The 12,320-nt window shown below is 48.6% G+C and overlaps 1 long non-coding RNA gene across 1 annotated transcript; it reads right to left on the bottom strand.

The window, feature by feature from the left end:
• Positions 1-3,822: 3,822 nt before the first annotated feature.
• Positions 3,823-10,985, bottom strand: LOC308500531. The gene is made up of 3 exons (XR_013993744.1): positions 10,762-10,985; positions 7,008-7,184; positions 3,823-5,938 (listed from the first exon to the last, which is right to left on the bottom strand). It is a non-coding gene; the product is annotated as an uncharacterized lncRNA (long non-coding RNA).
• Between the last annotated feature and the right edge of the window lie 1,335 nt (positions 10,986-12,320).

Below are 12,320 nucleotides of genomic sequence, written 5' to 3' on the forward strand. Positions count from 1 at the left end.
CTAATCCAACAGCTCCCAATTATTGAGCAACCACTGTATGCTGGGCAAGCACTGTGCTAGTGCTTTATGCATACCATCTCATTTACTCCTCACAACACCACTGGGGAGGGTAGTTTTTGTTAACGCCATTTTCTAGATGATGAACCTGAGGCTAAGTATGGGGAAGCAAGGACTAGTTTTATAAACCAGAGTGAGGCCTCGTTTCCTGACATTGAGTTTGGTTGTAGACGTATCATTAGAGATGCTGTCCTCCAGGTGCAAACAATGCCACCCACATGTCCCCATTGGCACTCTTGGCCACTCTCCTTCCTACCCCCTGACTCCCACACCACCAGGCCTGGAGCCCAAGGGGCTTTGCTGAGGCCCCAGTCCACAGTGGGCAGAGGGCAAACTTACCAGCCCTATTAGCCTCGTGAGCCTAGAGCAGAGACCTGGACCCATTCTTTTTTTTTCACCTCATTGAAAAGAAAATTTTATTATTAGTTTCAGGTGTACAAAACAACATCATGATTAGACATTTACACCCCTCACGAAGTGATAACCCCACCAAGTCTGCTTCCCCTCTGCCATCGTGCATAACTGTGACAATACCATCGACTATATTCCCTATGCCGTACTTTACATCCGGTCACAAAAATATGGAATGCTTCACGAATTTGCATGTCATCGTTGCACAGGGACCATGCTAATCTCTGTATCGTTCCAATTTTAGTGTATGTGCTGCCAAAGCAAGCACTGGACCCATTCTTCATACCAACATTCTTTTTGTCCAGGACAGCAGTGAGGACAAGGGCGTCTCCCTGAGGAGCAGACAGACGGCTCCCCACTCTTGGTGGGACCACTCTCCCAGCCATCCCTGACCCTGTCTAGGTCTAGTCCGGTCTCACAACCTAGGGCAAATGAACTTCAGAGCTCCCCTTGTTGCTCTCTACCTGCTTGTGAGACCAGGTAGAGACCTCACAGTGCACCATACCCAGCCTGGACTTCTTTGTGTACCCAAGATATGTATGCCCTCCCCTAAGGGCCTTTGAGGTAGGTCACCACGTCCCCTCAGCTTCTTGGGAGGCAGAGCAGCAGAGTTAAGTGCAAAGACCCCAGGAGACAGATTACCTGGCTTCAGAGCCTACTCAACCATTACAGTTTACTCCTGGGCAAATCAGTAAATCTCTTTGAGCCTCACTTTCCCTACCTGTCTAATGGGGATAACAATTACACCTATATCATTGTGTTGGCATGAGGATTAAGTGGGGTGCTTAGAACAATGCTTGGTACATAGTAAGCACTTAAAAGGTGTTTATTATTTTTAATATTATCATTATCATTATTAGTACCCTGGGCAAAACCTCACCAAATAAGGCCACTTAAGTCAGAGGTGAGAACATTTGATGTAAATGGCTATGGACTAACTTTATGTCTAGGGACTCAAGGTGGTATTTCTAGCACAAGGCAGGATTGCCATGTGGAGCTGTTGGGGTTATTGGTGCTAGGAGATTGTTGCTAAGTAAAGCTGTTGTCAGGTGCCAGTGTTGCCAAATAGGATAGCTTACAGTCTGTTATCCAATAGTAAGATCTCTTCAGTCCCTAACGAGCAGACCCTCCACCATGACTTCTGGAGAAAAGGAGCCCAGCCCATGTCCCAACAATACTTAGCTCAACAGCCACCGGTAAGTTTACATCCTGGGTGCTAGCACTCTAAGACCTAAGGCCAGGGAATGGCCAGGTTGAAGAGGTACTGTTGGGCAGGCCCTGGAGCAAGAGCTTCCTGAAACAGGTGCTGTGTTGGGAATGCTTCAGCCTGTTCCCCATTAGCCCCTTTGTTTGCCCTGTGTGTGTGTGGGGGGGGGGTAGGGGGTAGGGGGTAAGGCAGGGCGAAAAGTAGGAAGGACAGACTCTTGAAGATCCCAAGAGAGTCTCTTTGGGGAGGAAGTAGATGCCGGTCCTTGAAGTCGCCTGAGGCTGCCAGTTCCTTCCTGGATGTTGGTTGGGCAGTTGTGCGGCAGGGGAGGCCTCAAGGCTGATTTGTGATAGACCACTCCACAGGGAAGCCCCCTCTCCTGAACTTCAGATCTGGGCTAGGTGATGGGTCTGGCTTCTAAGCCTCAGTCGTCAGGGGCCTAGGAGAAGGAAGAGTTCCCAGAGATCCCTTGTACAAGAAAAAAGGGGTTCTATGGAAAGTAACCTCACAGGATGATCTGATCATAAATTCTTAACCGGGCAGGTCATGGCGGGTAGTCATGCCCAGGCATATAACTTCTTTACTAAAAGGCTTATTTTTGCCTTAAGCAAGCCCTGTCCATTGTTTCTGTGCATCTAGGTTAACACTTGTAGATGTCAGAAGTAATACCCCTTGAAGGCCTAACCACCCTCAAGAAGCACATGGCCTGTTAACTATCCTATAATCCAATCCCTACCTTGCTTCTTCCCACCTCTATGCAACTTTCCTATGTCCCCTCATTAACTTCAAATGCATAAAAGCTGCAAAACTGTTATTCTCTGAAGCATTTGAGATCTTGCTCCTCAGCATATGTTGTCAGTTTAGTTCAAATAAACTCATAAAAATTGTCTATAGGTTTGGACAGTTCTTACATTGACACTTGGGATACTTGGTGCCACCAACCAGTGTCCCTGAATCTTCTCATCCTGGACTTCCCCAAGTTCAAGTTCCTCCCCAGAAGAGAGAAACAGCCCTACTCCCCAGGAAGACTCTGACTGCTGAGAAGATGTAAGAATAATGGAGTGGAAGAAGCTGAGTAGGTCAGCTTTGGCTCAGAGAACCACATCATCTCAGGCCTTGGCACAACTCTGAGGGAGCCCCAGGGGTTGGATCAACACACCAAGTAGCCTCGGGAGCTACAAGATCAGGTGAGGGCACAGGAGCCACTCCCTGGCCTTAGAGGAAGGGGTGGGGAGCGAAGCCTGAATGATACTTCTCCCTTCCTGGCTGGCCAGGACTCTGTCCTGGCTCTCCTCATGCTCACCCCACATTCCTGCATGGAGGTCCTGCCTTGGTCTTCTGGCTTTGACCCTGTCAGAGCTGAAAGAGTCTTTCAGAGTAAGTGACTTGCTGGACTCAGGCCAGCATGGCAGAAGCAGAACATGCCTTGGGAAGCCCTAAAGTCCTGCCTCTGGGCCTCCGCTTATCCATCTGCCCAAAAAGCATGTTGGACAACCCAGCACCATGTAATGGCTGCTTCCACCTCCTTTATGGTAGAGGCAAACCTCCAGCTTTTGGCGGCTCTCTCCATACTTCATGGCAATCCTGTGATCCTCATGCTAATTAGGAACAAGAGAGAATGGCATAGCTGTGGTCCTTAACAAGTGTGGCCTGGGGTCAGGCTCATCAGGGTTTGAACCTAGTTCTGTCTCTAGCTAGCTCTGTGACTTTGGGCAGGTCACTTAACTTCTCTGAGCCTCATGATCTATAATAATAACTCATAGTGTTGTCCTGAGGATCAGGTGAGATGATTTGTATGTACAAAACAAACCTTACAGTTGGCTCTCAACCAACGTTAATTGTCTTTCCTTTACATTCCCTCTGATTGGTAGAATGTCTTTGATTAATGGACAATGGAGAAACACATTTCTGTTCATCTTAAGACATGAGGGCCTCTAAAAAAAGGATATTTGGAAGAGGTGTAAAAGTTGCCTTGTCAGTCGTTCACTGAGCCTACTCTGAGTCCACCCAGCAACACAGAGATGAATAAGGTAGGGGTGATCTTGTCCATTGAGGGGATCACATCTCATTGTGGAGACAAACATAAGCAGATTAAGTTATAAAATAATGTGGCAAAGGCCTAATGGACATCCACGCTCACAGAGTTGAGAATATGAGATTTTATTTGTGGGGCAGAAGTCTGGGAAGGCTTCACAGAGAAGGTGATGATGGCACTGAACACTGAAAGATGAGTAAGAGTTCCTGAGACATGGAAGGGCATGCCAGGCAAAGGGAACACCACAGACAAAGAAGTGCGATGGAGTGGTGGGGACAGAAACAACGAGCAGCTTGGGCTGGCTGGGCATCTGCTGGATGAGAAATTGGTGGGCCCTGAGGCTGAGGAGATGAAAGGAGGTCTTGTATCCCTTGTCCTGCAGATGGTGGGGAGCCATTAAAGGATTCTGAGTAGAGGAGTAAAATGACCGCATCCCTATTTTATAAAAATAACACTGCCAGTTGCTATCGTCCTCAGGCCCATATCCCATTTCTCCTGCACTGTTGCAGCAATTCTCTAATGGGTCCCCTCTGATCCAATCTCCAACAACAGACAAATTTTGAAAAAAACAAATCTGACCATTTCACCCCCCTGTTTAAAGTCTATATATTATACATATTCAATAAATGTTTGATGGATGAAAGACTAAATGAATGAGAGGGGTATCTGTAATAGCTCCTTCCTCTGTGTTTCTGGATCTATGGGTCTAAATAAGGCACTTCCTGATTTCCTTTCTGGAAGAAGTGAGACCAGAGAAAGGAAGGGACTTGCTCAAGGTCACACAGCAAATTAGCAGCAGTGGGACTCTGCTTCCCACCGTGTTGGAATTCTGAGGGGCAGCCCTTGTAGAGAAAGCCCCAACCACGTTTTGTCTGGAATCTAAGTCCTCAGGATGGACCCTCCAGAACAGAGCCAGGAGGACCCCAGAATACTCCCTCTATCACACGCACACACAAACACCATCCCCTCCAGGCAGAAGTAGTGCTGAGATGGGGAATTCCTCCTCCTCAGCTTGCAGCCTTGATCTTTCCCTTTGGGGCTTCCCCTAAAAGGAGCATCAGGGATCTACTAGGCTATGGGCTGGGTGTCGGGTTCTAGGCCACTGTAATTACTAGGCTGGACTCTGAGTTCTGGAGCTAAGATGGATCTGGGTCAGGCTGTAGGCTTTTGGGTAGGTAGGTTCTAAGCTGAACTCTGGGCTGCTCTGGGCTCTAGATTTTGGGTTTAGCTTTGGCCTGAATTCTAGGCTCTGAGCTTTGGGCCTTTTGGTTCTAGATTCTAGGCTGTGAGCTGGGTGATAGATCCAGCGCTTAGCTCTAAGTTCTAAGCCCTGGTCTTTGGCTTTGACTGGACTTTGGGCCTGGACTGAGTTGTGCTGTAGGCTGTGCAGTCTTTGTTCTGGGCTCTGGGAGTTAGTTCTGGATTCTTAGCTGGACTTTGGACCAGGGCTGGGCTTGTTTGGGCTCTAGGTTCTAGGCTCTGGGCTGGAGTCTGAGGCTGGGCTGGGTTCTAAGCCTTAGGCATTAAGCTGTGGTCTCTGTCCTCTGAACCCCAGGCTCTGTGCTTATAGTGTTGAGTGGGAGTAGGGGGGCACAGAAGAGAGAGAAGCAAATTCTTGAACCTCTTCCTCACCCTATTCCTCTTCTTGGAGACTCAGTTTTGCTCCTTCTCATAGTAGAGAGGGCCAAAGCGAAGGTGGACTTTGAGTTTCCCAAGGACTTTCCTGACCATCAGGGAAAAACAAGAGGTGATGCGTAGGAAAAGTGGCATGTGGAGGTGTCCTGAGAGTGTCAGGATCTATCCTGTTTATTATCAAGGACCTCCCCCACGAAGCAGAGAGCAGTCAGGAAGCACAGGTTCAGCCCACAGCCTGAGTCCCTACAGGAAGGCAGGGGAGGCAGGCAACAACAGGGTCTGGGACCTTTTCTACCTCATTCCCAGAGACTTCGCCCCCACCCTTTGTTCCAGCCAGAAGTTGGGCTTGAAGCTCTCTGTCCCCAGAAGAGTTAATTCCCAGGGCTCATCTAAGCCTTTGCTCAAGTCTTGCCCCTTACCCTGACTGCCTTCTCTCTTACAATGGACTACTTCATATTTTATTTTCCTTCCTCCTACAGCTTCTCTGGAGCTTAATGCCCAAGAGGACTCCTCCCTAGCTCCAGTGTTCGACATGTGCACTCCATGCTGCTGCCACGTGCATGCCACAGACTTCACTTGAGGGGCAGGAATTCCTGTAGGGAAATACAACCAAAAAAAAAAAAAAAAAAGAAGATTTTAAATTGTGCATGTCACATGACTACCCAAGGGAAAAACAATTAAAACTTGTTAACAGGATGTCTCTTCAAGAGTACACTCAGTTCCTAACTTTATTCTCCTATCTCAGATCTTCTTTCCCTCACACCCACAGGAAGAGACCACCTTCTCAGTTCTCTACCAAGCAAAATCTCCATCAGGCTCTGTGCAGGAAACCTCACCCCCTAAGCCACGAGGACTAGGATCAACAGGATAAGAAGCATTTAGCATTACACTTCCCAAAATCTGAATTATTCAGTCTAGAAGAATATCACAGCAGGAGGATGGAGGGAGAGCAGCCAAATAGTTTATGGTGAACTCGGCAACTTTTACTCTCAATGTCCTGTCCCTTTAAAGTCTCTCCACCAACGAGAAGTGAGAAGCTATGCCTCCTCCTCATTGTTCAGACTTGGCCTTTGGGGGCAAGTGGGGATGACAAAGGGGGTGGTTGAAAGTAGAGCAAATACACACATACACACACACACACACACACACACACACACACACACCCCTACAAAAGACAAGTGTTTATTCTCAGGAACAGTATAGTCTAAATCTATATTGAGGAAAAGAAACACTTTCCTAAAAGCTCCATAATCTGGTCCCTGCCCATAATGGAGGTAAATCAAATTATTTTTTAGAGCAAGGTCAGTTGCTCTGGGTACATCCTCTTGCTTTAGGCCATGCCCCGGCCTACCATGCATTTAAAAAAAAAAAAAGGCCTGGCAAAGAACATCCATCCACGATGGTCCCTCTTAGATATATAATGTCCTTGTAAGAGTTTTGAAAACATTACTTCTGTCACTTTGGACCAGATGAAAATTATGGGGTTCGGGGGTAGAGGGCTAGAATTCTTCCCACTCCTGAGTACAGCATTCGAGAAGGGTGAGGCAGTGGGTTTTCCAAGTACAAACTCATTCTTTATGTTCCATCTCCAGTCCCCCACTCTGACTAATTCATCCTCCCTTACAGCTGTTTGTCCTAGAAAAGCCTCAATCTGAAACACACAGGGCTGTGAAACTCCCGGTTGTGCTCATTTCTTGACGTGTTTCATGTTTGTTCATTCTGTCTCCCCAGCCAAACTGGGGGCCCCTGGATGCAGGGACTTGGTCAGGATCCCTTCTTTCAGATGAGCATTTACTGGGTCCTGGCAGTGTCAGGCAGAATTCTTGAGGAGTTCAGAGTCTAGAGGGAGAGACCAACAGGTAAATACATCATTATAGTAAGTGTCTGATAAAAATGATGATAGAGGGAAACAGAGGAGAGATATAGGCAAGGTTGTCATGTTGTGTGACTCTGGGCATCTGTACAACTGGTCCCCTCAGAGTTAGTGCAATGAGATAGATCTGGTCATATGCAAGCCCCGAGGAGGCACCTGGCTCAGACTGGGAAGTCTGGGCAAGTCTCTTGAGGGTACCAGGTATTAGCTGAGGCTCGAAGGGCAAGTTTGTCAGGCAAATGAGGAGTGAAGGGCAATCCAGGCACAGCAAACACCCTGTGCAAAGCCATAGTGGGGTAACATGCTAGTGTTGGGAAATACCAGGAAATACATTTGGGCAGAAGCACTGGGCACATGGGGGAGAATGCCTGAAGCTTGTTTGTTAAATGAGTTAATGAATGCAACAAAGACTGTGCTTTAACCCTGGAACAGCATGCGCTTAGGGGCACCGACCCGTTCACAAAAATTCGCATGTAACGTTAGACTCCCCCCAAAATTAACTACAGTCGTCCCTCATATCCAGGGGAATGGTTTCAGGACACTGTGCAGATACCAAAGTCCCAGGATACTCAAGTCCCTAACATAACATGGTAAGAACAATGCATATAGTCAGCCCTTCACAACTAGATTCCCAACTGCGGATGCGAAACCCGATGATACAGAGGACTGGCTGTGTATTTACTGAAAAAAATCCACATATAAGTGGGCCTGTGCGTTTCAAACATATTCTTCAAGGGTCAACTGTAATAACAAAAATCATAATCGCCAACATTCATTAACCCCTTACTCTATCCCAGGCACTGTACTAAGTGATTTACGTGAATATTCTCATTTTAACTTCACAACAATCTCGTAAGGTAGGTTCTTTATTATCCTCCCCTCTGCGGGTAAGGAAACAGAGGCTCAGAGAAGTTAGCCAGCCTGCTCAAGGTCACAGAGCTAGTGAATGGCAGAGCCAGGATGGAAACCCAGATGTCCTGGACTTTAGAACCCTGAGCCCTTGATCACTGCTTCCCTCAATACTAGTGCCCTTAACTTAGGGCAGGGGTGGCCTCAGTGCAGACCCAGCTGGGCACCAGCAGTCACCTCAGCCCCCGTTGAGCTTCATGAGCAAAAGGACCTTCACTGGGCACAAACATGCCAAGAGTCAGCTTCTCTTGAGCAGGAGAAGGGGGAAACGGGGAGGGAGCCTCACAAGCGAATTCTCTGGGCAGATGAGAAACGCCCCTGGGATTCCCAGAGCTCTCTAGGAGGAGTCTGAGGAAGGCTGGGATCCTGCAGAAAAACACTATTTGGTGACTTTGCTTTTACCCTAGGCATGGCCTGGCCTGGGTATACCCTGAAAAAAAGTCAAATTCTCTTCCCCTCTTTCTTGTCTGCATGTCCACAGCACCTGTTTTTCAAACCCATCAGGACCTCCTGTCCCTCCACCCCTCTAGCATCCCTTCCTAGTTTTACTTCATCTTCCCTCCCATAGGGCTGGCATTTCTCTTGCCAACACCTTCCTCTGCCTTCATCCTGGGTCAGACCCAGCTGATTCCTTTCCTATCCCAGGCTACTGTGAACAGCTGGAGGAAACCACATGACCACATGTGACCTCTGAGTTCACTTGCCCCACAGCCCTTTGCCCAGCCCTTGCCAACTTGCTGGCTTTCCTCAGGCTCATTCTGGGGCTTTCCCTACTCACGTGACCTTAAATGTTTGAGCTCTAAGGACTTCTTCCTTTACCCCTCTTTCCTCTCTACCCCATCCTCTCCCACCCCTTCAGTGACCATATTTATATTTATAACTCCCCAATCTACAGCTCCACCCACATCTGGATGCCTGAATGTGTATTTCACATAGTTGTTAATACAACTAACATTTTTTTATTTGTTAGACACTGTGCTTGGTGAATGACGTGGACCCTGCCCTCATGAGCTCACACAGTCTTGTGAGCAGATTGACCTAGGCAATTAGAAAGGAGTGTGTTGGCAGAGAGCTGAGGGGATAAGAGAAGAAACAGCTGATCCAAGGAAAGTGTATCAATTAGGCTTATGTTTGGCTTTGGGTGACAGAAAACCCCAAATCACAGTCGTGACAACCAATTAAAAGCTGAGAAATAACTATTCCAGAGCTAGTATGATGGATCCTGGATCATGAGAGTCCTGGTGTTGTTTTATTGCTCTACCATCTTCTTTCATCCTAACACAATGCTTCTATCTCATTATCCAGTATGGCTGCTCAAGCTCTAATCATCACAATTACATTCTGCCAGTCCAAAGGAGGAAGGTATGAAAACAGTATACTGTCCCTTTAGAAAAAGTGCCTAGAAGTTATGCACAACACTTCTGCTCACAAGCTGTGGACCAGCACTTAGTCACAGACCCATACCTAGCTGCAAGGAATTCTGGGAAACATGGTTTTTCCTCCAGGCCTCCCTATACCCAGCTAAAAAGCAGGGTTCAATGATTAAAGACAAGCAGGATTGTGGATATTAGGAGCAACTAGTAGTTTCAGCCTCAGAAAACATCCTGACACATAACCTGAATCTTGAAGGATGAATAAGAGCGAGCTAGCCAGACCGAGTAGTGTTTTAGGCAGTAGGCTGCAGAGTACCTTTTTGGAAATGCAAGTAATTTGGTGTCTCCAGTATGGAGTGTATATCCAAAGTGATGGAAGACACAGACAGGATGACATGATCTAAAGAGCTATTCTAAGCAGGGAGTCACCTCTACAGTGGAGTAGGGAAGGGCCCGCTGGGATTAAAATTAGGTTCCTCCAGATATCAGCAGCCTGGGTGTAAAGTTCCAAGAGATGCCAACTTGCAATTGGGCTAACTTCCTCAGCAGGGAGGCTCTGGAAGCTCTAGAGCAGGGCTTCAGTACTGAGGCAATCATCTAGGACCGCTTAGTGGCAGCAAGGCCATTGGCCTCACTGGCCTTGACCGCTTGTCAAAGGCAGGGCAGTGGCCACACGAACTAGTGATTGGAGCATTCTCCCAGACACATCACCAGGACTTCCAAAGGTTATGTTTATTTCCCTGGGGTTTTTGCAGACATCAGGGCAGGCCAGGCAGCTGGGTGTGGAGCATCTTGGCACTTTAGAGAATATACCTCATCCCTTTGACCCTGTCCCTACTGCCCTTTTCTGATCCCGCAGCGAGTGGACAATGACCTTGGTCTGGGTCACCTCAGAGAGTTCATCAGGAAATACCAAACCCACCAGCACCTCCCACTGCCCAGCAGAGCTCTCCAGCTCACACTCTCCCCCTGTCCTACTTCACACGAGATACACATCACACACAGACACACCAACACACATTGCTTCCGCCACATACCCGGGTCCACATCTACCTCCACATATACAGTTATTTCCACACAGAAGTCACACATACATACCGCACCCATGCTACTTATAGGCACAGACCTCCAACTCCCCACATCACTTATAGACACACACACATTACACACAGATGTATACATGCTACGCAGGCTGTCCTAACGTGGCTATGCTTACCACACAGCATGCCATGCATACATCCATATCTCCACGTTTACTCACCTACATACCACACACCCAGACCCCCACTGATGTTGGGTCCTGTGTTTGGGGGGCGAGTTCTCCTATCCATAGGAACCCTTGTCTTCCGAGCTTTGACAAGACAGAGATTCAGCAAGGCCGTCAGAGGAGAGAAGGAAGCACCCCTAATTCCCCAAATACGTATACTCGACCCACAGCAAGGGAGACTGGCCTTTCCCCCAGTATCTGCTGGATCCATGTTTGCTGCCGACGTCAGCAGGGACATGGAGTTCTGGCCAGGGAATCCAGCGTGGCGCCTTGGCTCTGTCCCCACTGTCCTAGATGCCCTAGGGATGACAGTCCGAGTACGGGTCTGAAGGAAGGCTGTGCCAGACCCACCATGTCACAGTCACAAGAAAGCCCTTATGTAAAGGGCACCGTGAAATGTGCAGGGCACCTACAGGAGCCAACCCAGCGGACCTCAGGAAAGGGGGAAGAGGAAAGGCCCTCACAGTTAATGACGTCTACTCTGTGCCGGGCGCCGTGCCCAGACCCGCACTCAACTGTTATCCCATTTTACAGATAAGAGAATGGGGGCCCAAGGAGGTGCTTAAATCCTCACAGCCAGTAAATGGTAGGGTCTTGCTTTGAACCTGAGAGTATTTGTCCCCATAGCACTGGCCAGGGCCCTGAGGTTGGGCCAGGATACTGCAGCAAAGTGGCTCCAGGGCAGGGGTAACCCCAGAAGTGGGTAGGCTGCATGGGGCTCTGTTCTAGTCTTCTCCTGCTCTCCCTCCTCCTAACCAGGGAGGCAGGACACTTCAGCCCAGGAAAGTAGAGCAGGGGGAGACTAGGAAACAGTTGAATGGGTTGTGAGTTTAGACCCAGTGCTATAGGCTAAGCAAATATTAGTCCTGGATATTGAGCCAAAGCTGGTGTCAAGCCAGGAGCTGGAGCTAAAACTTGAAGCAGATCAGAGCTAGAACCAGAGTTGGAGCTGAGCCAAGAGCCAAACCTAGAGCTGCTATTGTCACCAGAGCAAATTCAGGCCAGCACAAGGGGCTAAACCAGGAGCCAGGGCCAGGACAGAGAGGACGGGAAATGGAAGCAAAGGTATTCTCACTGCACACTTACAGAGCCTCCCCAGTATGGCAGGTACGATGCTGGGCGCAGAGGGAGGGACACATAGGAGTTCACGTTGCTCAATAGCAGAGAGAGACAGGAACACAAAGAACTTTAATTCAAGGCACACTTGCCTCTGGCAAAAGGGCCCTCCATGAAGCTGGGCTTTCAAAGGCGACCAGACTTCAGTCAGCAGAGATGGATGAGGGAGATGGTGGTAGGCCGAGCAGGCAGTGGGAACAAAGGCCCAGAGGTGAGAAAGCCCAGCCCAGGGCTTGTGCAGAGGAGGGTGAGATAGCATTGTATTTGGCTGGAGCAGGGCAGGGGAGCAGTAAGCATAAGGCTGCTGAGCCTGGTGACCAGAGAGCACCTTCTCAGGGATTTGGATTTTATCAGAGGGCAGCAGGACATCCTTGGCAGGTGTTAAGGAGAGACATGGTGAGACTTACGTTTGAGAAGAGCCCTCTGGCTGCGGATGA

Source organism: Rhinolophus hipposideros (assembly GCF_964194185.1).
Source record: "Rhinolophus hipposideros genome assembly, chromosome: 8".
NCBI lineage: Eukaryota > Metazoa > Chordata > Mammalia > Chiroptera > Rhinolophidae > Rhinolophus > Rhinolophus hipposideros.